The sequence below is a fragment of the Tursiops truncatus genome, chromosome 5, assembly GCF_011762595.2.
Source record: "Tursiops truncatus isolate mTurTru1 chromosome 5, mTurTru1.mat.Y, whole genome shotgun sequence".
NCBI lineage: Eukaryota > Metazoa > Chordata > Mammalia > Artiodactyla > Delphinidae > Tursiops > Tursiops truncatus.
Window position 1 is genome coordinate 34,554,108 of NC_047038.1, and position 12,442 is coordinate 34,566,549.

A 12,442-nucleotide genomic window follows, 5' to 3' on the forward strand; every position below is an offset into this window, starting at 1 on the left:
ACAGTGTTTCCATGATGCATTTTTTTTTTCCTCTGAAATGGTGAACAACTCTTGATAAAGTCCCAAAGAAAACAAAATAAAATTTTACCTCAGTTTATATGATACCCGCCTTCATGCAAAATTCACTATAAATTACAACAGTGAAAACCACTTTGTTTTAATATGTAAAATGGTGTTAGATTCTAATTCAGATATTAGGAAAAGATTTTTCACATACGTGATTGTCCAGTGGGACATTAGGAAGTAGTGTTTGGTACAGGAACAATCTTCCTTGTTCAGAGCTGCTGGCATTGGGAGACCTCCAGCATCCCTGTCCTTTTGTCTTCTAAATGCTCATAATGCCTCCTAATACTGTGACAACAAAAACTTCCCCAAATTTTCAAACTGCCTTCTAGGGTGGTAATTTCCCTCTGAGAACCATTTTCACTGTTATTTTTACTTTTCAGCCACATCATGTATAGATCTTAGTAAAATGGAAATCTACTCATGTAATTCTCTCGCTTCAAGTCTTTCAGTGTTTCTCCATTCCTTTCAGGGTCAAGTTCAACAATTTAGCTTAGCACACAGAAACCAGCATGGTCTGGTCGCTTTCATTCCTCTAGTTTCATCACCCATAACTCTAGGCATATTGGTTTGTTTAAGCACCATGCTACTTTACACCTCCATGTCTTCAGATGTGCATTTTTTTCCCCCTAGAATATGATCTCTCTTCACTTTGCTCATCCAAAGCTCAAGCGTGACATTTTTGGCAAGGCCTCTTGGACAGCCCACTTTGATCATATGGCCTCTCCTCTGCGCTCTTGTAGCAGTAACCGAAGCATATATTTTACTGTGATTGTTGGTTTATTTAACCTCTTAAAATAAGAACTTTGATGTTCCTCTGTTAAATATTTATATTTTTTTAACATAGCCTACAAAAATCTTCAAGGTATGCTCTTGCATATCCGTCTGGTCTCATGGCTCATCGTCATCCACCAACACTTAGTTTTTCAGCCATATCTAAAACTTGCCTTACAATTCTTAGAACTTCTGTTACCCTAGAGCCTCTGCTCTTGGACATGCTGGCAAAGTCATTTCTTTTCTCATAACCTGTATGACTCTTGCTCATTCTATAAGTCTCAGCAGAGATTGTCATCAAATTCATTGGGAATCTATTAGGGGTAAGTATAGTGGTTGCTTTTGAGTGAGGGTTTAGAAGTTATGGAGACACGGCCTTAGTTGATATGGAGCTAGTAATCCAATGATAAATCTTCCCTCTCTCCTGAGGCTGGATTAAGAGCCCTTCCTCCATCCAGTCTCTAGCACAGCACTTATAATATTGCATATGGACTGTCAGCTTCTTGAGGAAAGACAGGGAGCCATCTCATTGTCAGCACCTGGCAGAGTGCTGGACTCATAGCAGGCACTCCAAGAGTGGGTGAAAACCTAGGATGTTCACTAATTATCAAGACAGCCAATATACTATTTATTAAAAAGTTCTTGAGTGGTAGTGTTGAGATTACCTCCTTCTAATTTTGAGTCCTGATCTTTATCTAGTACAGTATTTTGAAATAGATCCTCACATAGTTTTCTAGTGATTTTTTTCCTTTCCTTCTTCATTTTTCAGTAGAGTTTTCCTTCTTGATAACAGCCCTGGAGCTCTGACTTACCACTTCTGACCGCTCTAATTTCCTATACAGGAGAGGTCAAGAAGGGGAGGTTAACATTTATACAAATCACTTTGTGTGGACCCTGGGTGCAGTGATGGAGGTCAGCTGTATGTGCCCCCCACCCCCCAAATTAAATATCTGAAAGGAAATATTACTTCTTAAAATCCCCCTGCTTCCTAGTTACCAAAAAGTTGAAAGGAAAACAGATGGCAGGCCTGGATCCTACAGACTGTACATTTTCTAATTCTTTATGGAATACTTGGTTTTCTAGTTAGGTAAAATCTGATTTTGTTTATCTGCATATGAGTAGGCTTCTGCAAAAGATGAAGGAAATTTATAAGTTCTGGAAAAAAGTCTGCACGTTTATAATTTTGATTCCTAAAGCACAAGGCTACAAGACAAACAGATGTCCCTTCCCCAGTTAACACAAACTAAAAAATGAAATTTCTTGTATTTTACTATTCTGTTTATTTAGAATGAAATGAAAAAAAAAAAATTAAGGCCCTTTCTAGCATAAAAAGTGACCTTGAGAAAAGTTGTAGAACTTTTCATTCTGGACTCAGGGGTAACCTTTAAAAAACAGAAAATACCTACCCTCTGTGTACAAATATACTGAATGTATATTTTTAAAGTATTGCATAAAATAGTTATTAAGTTATTTTAAATATAAAAGTCCAATAAAACTAAACATGTTACATGCTATAAGATGTTTACATAATGATCTTAAAACCATCTTATCAAATTCCCTGCCAGTAAACACTTTTACTTTTCTCCCTGAATTGCAAAATTACATTTGAAAAGTACGTTACTTTTATAGTAGAAAGCAAGAAGGAAAAATTCTCGGATCTCAAAAAAAATCTTTTGGATAATGTAGATTGGGTACTGGGTCCATCTCCATTGTCCACTGGTTTAGAGCACTACTCTCAGAGCCGAGAGGAATTGGCTTCTGGCCCCAGCTTTACTTTCTTCCAGCCAGGTTCCTTGGCAAAGAACCTTCAGTTCTCCGAGCTCCTATTTCCTCATCTGTATAAAAGAGAATTTCACTTCACAGTGTTGTTGGTATATAGAAACAATAAAATGAACTGTGTGTAAAAAAAATATTCAAATGAGCTGGATACTGTATGATAGTAAAATATTATTATAATTATTGTAATGTCTTATTCTTGCCTAATGTAACCTCAAATCCTAACTTCATTCTTTGTGAAGATAGAAGTTGCTCAGATACACTTGATATACAGAAACTCACTAAGCTTTTAAAAAATCTTTTAGGGTACATTAGCATTCATCCTGCTGGATGCATTCTTAAGATACCTCCATGATATCATTAATACTTTGGGTACTTGTAGAGTTAAGTGATTTTCATAAATCAAGCCCTTAAATTACAGACAGTAAGCAGTGTGGAGAAATAGATATTTAAAATAGAAAATTAAAAATACATAAATTTCTTTAAAATCAGCCCCCAACTTTATTTTGGTGGCTTCAAACATTTTAAATTAAATAAATTCAACAAAAAGCTAAACATGTTACTAATATTTAGCTCTATTTCCCTTCCAAAAGGACCATGGCATGATTTTTAAGAAAACATTTCATACAGCTTCATAGTATGTTGTTGTTCTTCCTTGTATAATTACGTCCATTTTTTTTTTTTTTTCTCATAGAGTCAGAGTTTCTATTTTTGCTAGCTCTTGGTACCAATTACACTACTGAATTCTGTGAATATCAACCTGGGCAATCAAAGGAACTCATTCAAGTGCTCCCACACCCTTGAGACATGATCAAGACACAGGGCTAAATTTGGGGTTCCAGCTCCTACCCCCAAATGGCAGTGGACTGAAGCCACGCTTAGCCTTCATGAAAGATTCATGACAATCCGGGGACTGGCTGGGCTCTGACCCTGTATTAGGTATGCGAAGATCCAAGCTGCTCTCTACATAACTCAGGGCAGAATAGGGATTGCTTTGTAGGTACCCCGGATGTTTTAAAGTTTTCTTTTAACCCAGTGACTTTGAAATTTCTCAGCGTTTTTTTTGTGTGTGTGAGTGAAGAGAGTCAGAGGAGAGCTGACGTTCCCTAGGGGCAAATCCTGTTTTCGGCTCCTCTTTATACCAAAGGTCTTCTTGCATTTTATCTTATATCTCCTCCTACAAGCTAAAATTTGAGCAGCTCTTCTTTTCTGACGAGATTTAAGGGATGGACGCTGCAAGGACATCCATCGTCCATCGGATCTTAAATGCTTTACTCGATGTATAGAAAGTAAATGCAGGAGTTTCCATTCATCCCTAACCTTCTTGTTTGGCCCTTAGGCCTTTTTATTAGAGTCCCTGGATCCTCAAATCCCTAGACATTTCTGGAGAAATATTTGAAATCTTCACTTCAAAAAGCAAATGATAAATGATATTTTTATCATTGGATACTTTATAAGAATTAGCTACAAGTATTTTTTGTGTTTTTCTATTAAGACAAAGAGAGGTAGTAATAAACTTTCATGCCCCAAGACCACTTGGGTGTGCTACTACACAGTAATTTAACTGAATTTTCACACAAGTCCTAGTGAGTAGGTATTATAAATGCAATTTTAGATGGGCAGAAACAGGCTCAGGAAGGTTAGGTAACATACTGACACCACACAGCTAATATGTAGTAGATCCAAAATTTGAAACGAATTTTGTCTGATTCTAAAGCCCACACTTTTTCCACTGACTCCTAATGCCTCATAGAAAAAAAGAAATTGAGGTACACGACCTAACCATGGAACGATGGAGATTTATGTTCCAGTTCCCTGGTTTCTGAGCAATTCTTTGATGTAGTGGTGATAACATCACTATATTTCGTTTCAGGGTTGTCGAATATAGTGGACACTGGTAACCAGAACCAGTAAAAAACTTAACATCTCTACCTCTGTCCTATTCACAGTCCTTCTAAAACTTGTATAAACACTTCCTCTCAAGAGATTTCCTCTCCCCTCCACCCATGCTTTGCTTTGCTAGAATTTTCTTGACACACCTACTTTCCCACCTCACTTGCTGCGTGGCACTATGAAACAGCCAGGTAGATAAATGGTATCAGAGAAAAAGGAGGGAAAACATAATAGGTCAATTAGGGCTTACCTTCTCCTGGATTAAAAATGATGCATGAGGTATTTTGGTAACATGACTGCATTGTAATTTCTCATTAAACAAAAACTTCTCATAAAATAGAGCAGAAATGAAAAAAAAATCCTTTTGCACTTGACTCAGCTTTACATCCTAGTCCACAATTGGCTAGGATCAGGTGAATTTTAATCCTTTATTTGCCACTGACAGTAAAGGAAGCCATTATCTGGCTGGAACCAAAAGGGAGGCACTTCCGTGGAAGGGAACTAAATTTATATATTTATTTTGTAATATTTACTCAACCTTATTTTATAACAGAAGACTGTGTTTGCAGCTCCAAAAGGTTCTAAAGAAATAGAATGAAAAATATCCAAGATTTTCTTGTCACTATCAGCTGTTTCTGAGGAGTCTTTAATAAGACTCTTTTGCCTTTTCATAGAATCACTTATTCACTCTTGTTGACAAAACTTATGGGTTTTGAGGCTTTTGCTAGATGTCAGGCACAGTTCTAGGTACTGGGGGGTAATAGCAGAAAACAAAACCTGAACTTTTGGTAAGCAGCTAGTATTCCACTGTGTGTGTGTATGGGTGTGTTTGTTGAGGGAGAATTTAAGGGTGTTTATGTGTATATGGCAGGAGGGAAAGAGATAATAAAAAAAATATATATATATAAAATCTATTAGGAGGCATAAGAGGATGCCACTGATGATGGGTGCCATAAAGAAAAATAAAACCAGGGTAATGAGTTTGAGAGTGACTGAAGGGGCTGGCAGCTCCCATCTTAGAATAGTCCAAGGAGCCTCTCATAGGTTATTTTTTTGAGCAGAGACCTGAATAAAGTGAGGAAATGAGCCTTGTGATTATCTGGGTAAGAATATTCCAAGCAGAGGAAACAGTCGAGACGATGGCCCTGAGTCAGGAGCACATCTAACATTTTTCAGCAACAGCAAAGAGAGCAGTTTGGCTGGAAGGGAGGAATGAGGGGAGTGGTAGGAGCATCATCAAAGGCTGAACTTTACAGGGTCTTCTCGGACATAGCAAAGATTTTGGACTGTACATTGTATGAACTGGGAAGCACTAGTGGGTTTTGAACAAAGAGGGCTCACTCTGGCTGATGTGTTCAGAATAGACTCGAGGAGCATGCATGGACCTTTATTATATCTATTTACCTCCTCTGGATAAAATTATAAGGTTGTAGAGGGAACTGAGGGAGATAATACATATAAAGGGCAATTGCGTTCATATGCACTAAGATCCTAAAACATGAAAGTACTCAGTGTGTTAGCTGGAGAGCCAGCATCATTAAGTGGTTTGGAGATGAGCTTGGGCATTTCACTGTCTGGGTTCAATCCTAGCTCCATTTCTTATTTGTGTGATTTTGGAAAAGTTACTTAACTCCTGCATGCCTTTCATTTCTCGTCTATAAAGTATGAATAACAATAGTGTCTACTTCATAGAATCATTGTGAAAATTCAAATGAGCCCATCTTAGTAAAATACTCAGAGCATCACATTGCACATAGTAAACACTCAGTAAAATGGTGGGAGTATCACTGCATAGCATTTTTACTTTACAAAGTGGTTTCATGTGCTGTGTCTCATAAGAGTGATCCGCATAAGTATTGTTATTCCAGCTTTGTTGATTAAGGAGTTGAGGTTCAGAGAAGCGAGGTGGCTTGCTCCAGCTCACCTAGCTGGAAAGTAGTCAGGCTAAGATCAAGCCCAGATCTTCCAAATCCAAGTCCTCGTTTCATTATGCTCTGCTGTCTTTGAATATTTACGTGAGTCTAAGAGGAACTCAAGATCAGGCCTCCTGACTCTAAATTGATTATTACTTCTATTTTATCATAGCTCTTAATAAAATCTTTGTGTAAAAAATGAATATATGCATTAATGAAAGAAATGACATGAGAAAGGAAGACCCTTTAGAGAGAACACAACACGTTCAGGTTTCTAGAACATGAAACATAGATTGGGGAGATTGGATATCAATCGGTGACACACTGTATAATTCTGAGAAAATTGCCTAACATCTTGAGTCCTTGGTTTCTTCATATGCTAAATGAAATCTCAGTATATTCTCATATCTGCTGGCTAGATTTTTGAAAATATATGCCAAGATAAAGATGGAAACATTTAGAAAAAAATGCTACATATACCACATGTGTTGCTACTATTAAACTTCTCTGAGAAAATTCAGATCTAGACACCTCTAAACTACCTTCTGGGGTTGGTTAGTAAGCATTTGCTCAAAAACTTGAATTCTTTGCACTTTTCAGAGGGGGAGAGTAGATTAAAAACTTTTTTCTAGTGGCTTGAATTCATGGGAATTTTTCCAGCTAGCTTGGACAAAGTCATCCACTCCCACCTTCTTCTTGACTTTTCATGGTAGAAGAAACCACCTAAGTTCTTTCCCAACCACTGGCACCATGAGAACTTGAACATCCCACTCCTGGGAAACAGTTAACAAAACTGTCTGTTGGTGTCACTGAGCAATTATTGTGCTGTAATAGAGACTTTTACAAAGTGCTTTTGGGGTGTGGTAGTTCAAAGTATGCCTAACTTTGGTGCTGGCTGGGGAGGATCAAAGAAGATGGGCCACAGATGATGCTTAAACCAAGCCTTGAAGTATAAGGGAAGGTTTTCCAAGTAAATAATTGGAGTGGGAGAAAAGGTATTTTTAAGCAGAGGAGGACCTTTGCAGTGTCATCAAGCACAAGAGAATGTATTGTCCTCAAGGACATTAAAAGGCTCAGGACAGGTTGGATGGAGCACAAGAGGTAATGGCAGGGGATGAGACTGAATACGGAAGCAGACTTTAGAGCACTTTTTCTGGGGGTGATACAGTAAATGGCCCAGTTTAAGCAGGACAGTAATGTAATCAGATTTGATTTATAGAAAACTTTGCTAATGGATAGATTGGAGTCTGAAATATCAATGAGGTTGCTATTTCAGTAGGCTGAGTGAAATATTCTTGAAGCAGGAACTAAGGCTATGAAGCTGAGAGATGGAAACTGAATCTAAAAAAAAAAACCTTTTTTTTTTTTTGAAGTAGAATGTATAAAACTGTTGACCAATTGGATGTGGATGTTGAAGAAAAAAAATCTAAGATGATCTCTCCATTTATGGGTTTTCATTCACAGAGGTAAAATGGGAAGAGGAGGAGGTTGGCCGATAGGCAAAGGGATTGAAGGTCAATGAGTTACAGTCATGCATGTAATAAGCTTGGGGTATGTGAGGGACAGTCAGACAATGTATTTGTAGACAGTTTCATATAAGGTTTTAGACAGTTTCATATAAGGTTTGTAGACAGTTTCGTATAAGGTTTTAGAACTCAAGCAAAGATTTGGAATGGAAATACAGATTTGGGAGGTTCAGAATGTGGGTGATAGATAGGGAAGTTCAGGGTAAATAATAGAGTGAAAAGAAACAAAAATAATGAGATCATCTTGGAAACACCAACTTGAAAGAGTACATAGAGCGAGAGGAATCCACGGGGGGAAAGAAAACAAAAAAAAAGAGGAGCAAACAGAGCAGTTGGAAGGACATTGAGGAGGCCCTGATGTCTTTGAAGCCAAAGACAAGAGTTTGAAGCAGAGTGTAAACTCCACACTGAAAATGCTCTTTGTGTTTGACTATCAGGAAGCCATTAGTGACCTTTAACGAAGCAGTTTTACTGTAATGGTGAGGCCAGAAGCCAACTTGCTGAGGCTTGGGAGTTAATGGGGTCTGGGGGCTGTGGAGAAGCATTGCCCATGAGTCTGTGCCTTTTATTTCTTCCCCCCGCCCCCAGAGAGAATTTATAAAGGGATGGCATACAGTTGTAACTAGAGAGGACATTTTTGGTGGGGAGATATTTGAGCATACTTACAGGTTGAAGGGAAAGAAAGAGATTGATGTTTTAGAAGGGAGGAGAGATTTAACAGAGCAACGTCTTAAGGAAGCACAAAGGTTGAATTTGTTTGGAAGGAGGCAGAAAAATTCTTTCCATGAGACTGAACTTCCACTCAGTGTATGGACCAAGGTGGCTCAATCATCCACTGTGTTAAGGCTGTTTTCTGGATTTAACACCTTTCAGTGTTCAGGGAGAGTGTAACCTAGAGCATATACATCCCCATAATGAAGAACAAATATTGGTTTGCCCCTAAACCATGAGACAGTTGGGTGTCCAAATATTTCATAACAATAATAGACCAAAGCATGGTAAAACTGATTTGTATAGGTCATTTTTTTTTGAATTTTTATCCTCCCTCCAGAGGATAAGAACTAGTCAGGTGATTGGAAGAAGGTCAGAGGCTCTATGGGACTGAACAGTTTAGATAAGCACTCAACATTATCTGATGTTTAGCAAGACTGAACCCGAATTCCAGACCTGGAGGTTTGCCCAGCTGCACATCCTATCTGGCTTATGCTTCTTCCCACAGGCAAATAAGTCAGGATCAGACGGCGGGTGGCAGATACCAGGCCATATGCATATTTATAATATTGCAAACTTGCCATCAAGCTGACTAAGCCAAATTAAGCACATAAGAAATGAGAAGTTTAGATGGAAGCTGATGTTTTTAGGATTCCAGGATGTGGCTCTGCCAGATCAGTGTGTTAACTTAATGAGAGAGAGCAGCTCGCATTTCAGGAAGGAAAGCAGCCGCGTTGGCCTGACAAACTCAATCCCTCCGCGCAGGTCGTGCGCCTTGTAGAGCCCCTCTCCCCCTCCCCCCACCCCCACCGAAAAGCACTCATTTAACTCACTGTAAAAATACACCCAGGGTTAGGGTACTGCCTGTCTGATATCGGTAGCCTTTTCTGCAGGCGGAAATAATTACTCTATAAATACATTGCTTCTGAATTCCCTTTAATGCACAGTTCTTTGTTCCTTTCTGCTCATGTCCTCTTTTGCTTTTGAGCCATTTCCTGTCTCTCCCTTCTCAATACGCAGCAGAGTTTTAGACACCTCAGTAATTATCCCTTCTCATCTCTTTTTTTCTAATGAACATAAAGCTAATTCCCCCTCCTTTGCAGTTATAAACATTGATACTATTTATCATTTTCTTGCCATTTCTGTGCTTTCCCAAGTCTCTGATATACTTTCTTGTAATCTACTTGAAACCTTGCACAGTATTTCAGTGCCCTATCCTACTGTGATTAGTGTCCGTTGCTAATTTTTGTCAGATCTCTAGTTTTATGTCACTCTTTGTTTTGAATGCTTTACATGGCACTGAGTAAGTGGTTTCAAATTTCTACTTCCTTTTGGCTCTAGATCTTTCTCTTGGTCCATATATACTGGCTTAGTATGTTTGGGCTGCTATAACAAAAACACCACAGACTGAGTGGTTTAAACAACAGCATTTATTTCTCACAGTTCTGGAGGCTGAGGAGTCCAAGAGCAAGATGCCGGCAGAGTCTGTATCTGGTGAGAGCTCAGTTCCTATTCATAGTCTTTTTACTGTGTCCTCACATGGCAGAAGGAGTGGGAGAGCTCTCTTGGGATTCTTTTATCAGGGCACTAATCCCATTCATGAGGGCTCCACCTGACCTCATCACCTTCCATAGGCTCCACCTCCTAATACCATTATATTGGGAGGTTAGAATCTCAACATATGAATTTTGGGGCCACGCAGACATTCAGTCCACAACATGAGCTTAACAGCTTGTGAGCATTGCAGGCTTTATTTTCTTCTGAGGTCCCAGCCTGAAACTAAAACAGGACTTCACTTGTCAAAGAGTGGAGTGTAAGGAAAAATGTCAAAGCTCCTCCAAATTGGATTTATGAAGTCCATCATATCAATGTTTTTCCAAGTGAAATGCTGTCTCTCTTAATTCATTCCCCTTTACCTACTAAGCTTACAGGTCCTGTCTGCTCTTGTTTCCTCTACCTTCAACTTATGATCACCCAAGCCAGCACCTAATTGCAGAGCTAGATGGGGAAAATTTCTGTGCCAAATGGCAACCTCTCTCCCATCTCTCCATACCTTACATACACTGAGAGATAGACTGGGCCAAAGGCTAAGGAATTGTTCTGGCTGGAGAACCCTCACTTTTTCATTTTCTGTGCACAGCAGTTAACCCCCAAACAGACTTACTTCCTGTTAAAAGTACTGTGTATCACACTCACCTTTCTGTCTGGGAAAGGAAGTTTATGTGGGGCTTTCCACTTGCACATTTGATAAAATTAAGCTTTGTGGGAGACAGCTACATTTTGCCTTTGTCTCATTTGGGTGACGCAGGGAAGGAAAGAGGTCCAACAAAGGAATATTCTGGGAAGAAAGTCTATTCCCTAATAGTTCCAGTTTATATATAGAACCTCAAGAACCTCATGAATTTTAAAAAGAATTTAATTTGGAAGTATGAACATATTTTATCTTCCAGAGATGTGGTGGTGACTTTACGCAAAAACTCAGATAAGAGGATACTTTCAGGGCAGTAGCTGAGTGGCTTACTGAAAGTATATCTTTCACACGGCAGTGAGCCTCACAGCAAAGAGGATCGAAGTGGCTGCAGGAGGACTCTGGTGGAGGGGGAAGTCTGGCCATTTAGCGTGGGGGATGGTGAAGTGTTGGTAGTGTTAGCTCACAAGGTAGAGAAAGGTTGGGGTAGTTGAGGGAAGATTTCCACTGCTGCCCAAAGAAATTCTGAGAAGCCCACTGTGGGAAGAGAGACGGAGCCCTTCCTGTGTAGGTCAGGCCTTGAGGAGGAGTGGGAAGAGTTAGAAGAAGAGGTGACTCCCATTGCAGTTTGTCTAGGACACCAAGATACAGCATCTGGAGAAGGACTCCCCTGGGGTAGAATCCAGGCTGTGGTCCAGTCCATCCGTGGTTGCAGGGATGATGGGATGTACCAGCAACAGCTGCAGTGATGAAAATGGACAGCAAAGGAACTGAATCCTGGTTCTTACCCATTCATTTTTCCCTAAGTGGTACCTGAGGGAAATATTATTACTTGTACAGTTAAGAAGAGAAACTTCAACTCATTCAGGTCAATTTAACAAACACTTATTTGGCCCTTTATATATCAAATACTTTGTAAGATGCTGGAAAACTCAGAGGAGCAGCACGTGGTATTGCATTCAGGTTGTGTTTTGGGATGTTTGCTGATGTGAGGAGATCACTGTTTTTCATGAGGTGATGTGTAAGCCCTCACACAAATGGTCTCTGACTAATTAAAATGACAAGTTGATACAAGTTGCTGGTGAGGTGCCATGCGTTCTATTTCCTGGCCAAACAGCACAGATGGTGATTGCATGTAATAGAATATGTTCAACCTGGTTAAACCCTTAGGGAAACTTGAGACCACAAAGTATGCATACTCTGGTTCCTGATCTAGTTGTGTCTTTAAAGACTTATATAACTGCATACCCTTGTAACAAGAATGAAGGGTAAGGCTGTTTGATTTAGGGCTTTCAAATGACTTACTTATGGCCGGGAAGTATCCAAGTTCAAAGGGTACAGAGACAAAACAATTAGAATTAAAGTGGCATAAACAGTATCACATTTGTGACAGAAACTGATGGAAATAAAACAGTCATGGCTAAGGTGAAAATCTTGCTTTAGATAGTACTGAAACAACTGTCATGTTTCTGACCACTTTCCCTTATTTCTACTACAGTGAGGTTTTCTGTTTTTCTATTTTTTGCTTTTTTTTTTAAGTTCTTTTTTATTCCATGAAGACAAAGGAACATACCCAAGGACATAGGACCCTGTATTGG

At 39.2% G+C, this 12,442-nt stretch overlaps 1 long non-coding RNA gene across 1 annotated transcript in view; it reads left to right on the top strand.

Moving 5' to 3' along the window:
• The first annotated feature begins 7,420 nt into the window (after positions 1-7,420).
• The window catches only part of LOC141278679 (uncharacterized), a 33,888-nt gene continuing 28,866 nt past the window's right edge, over positions 7,421-12,442 (top strand). The window contains exon 1 of the long non-coding RNA XR_012331718.1: positions 7,421-7,520. This is a non-coding gene — a long non-coding RNA (uncharacterized lncRNA). The remainder of the gene's footprint in view (positions 7,521-12,442) is intronic.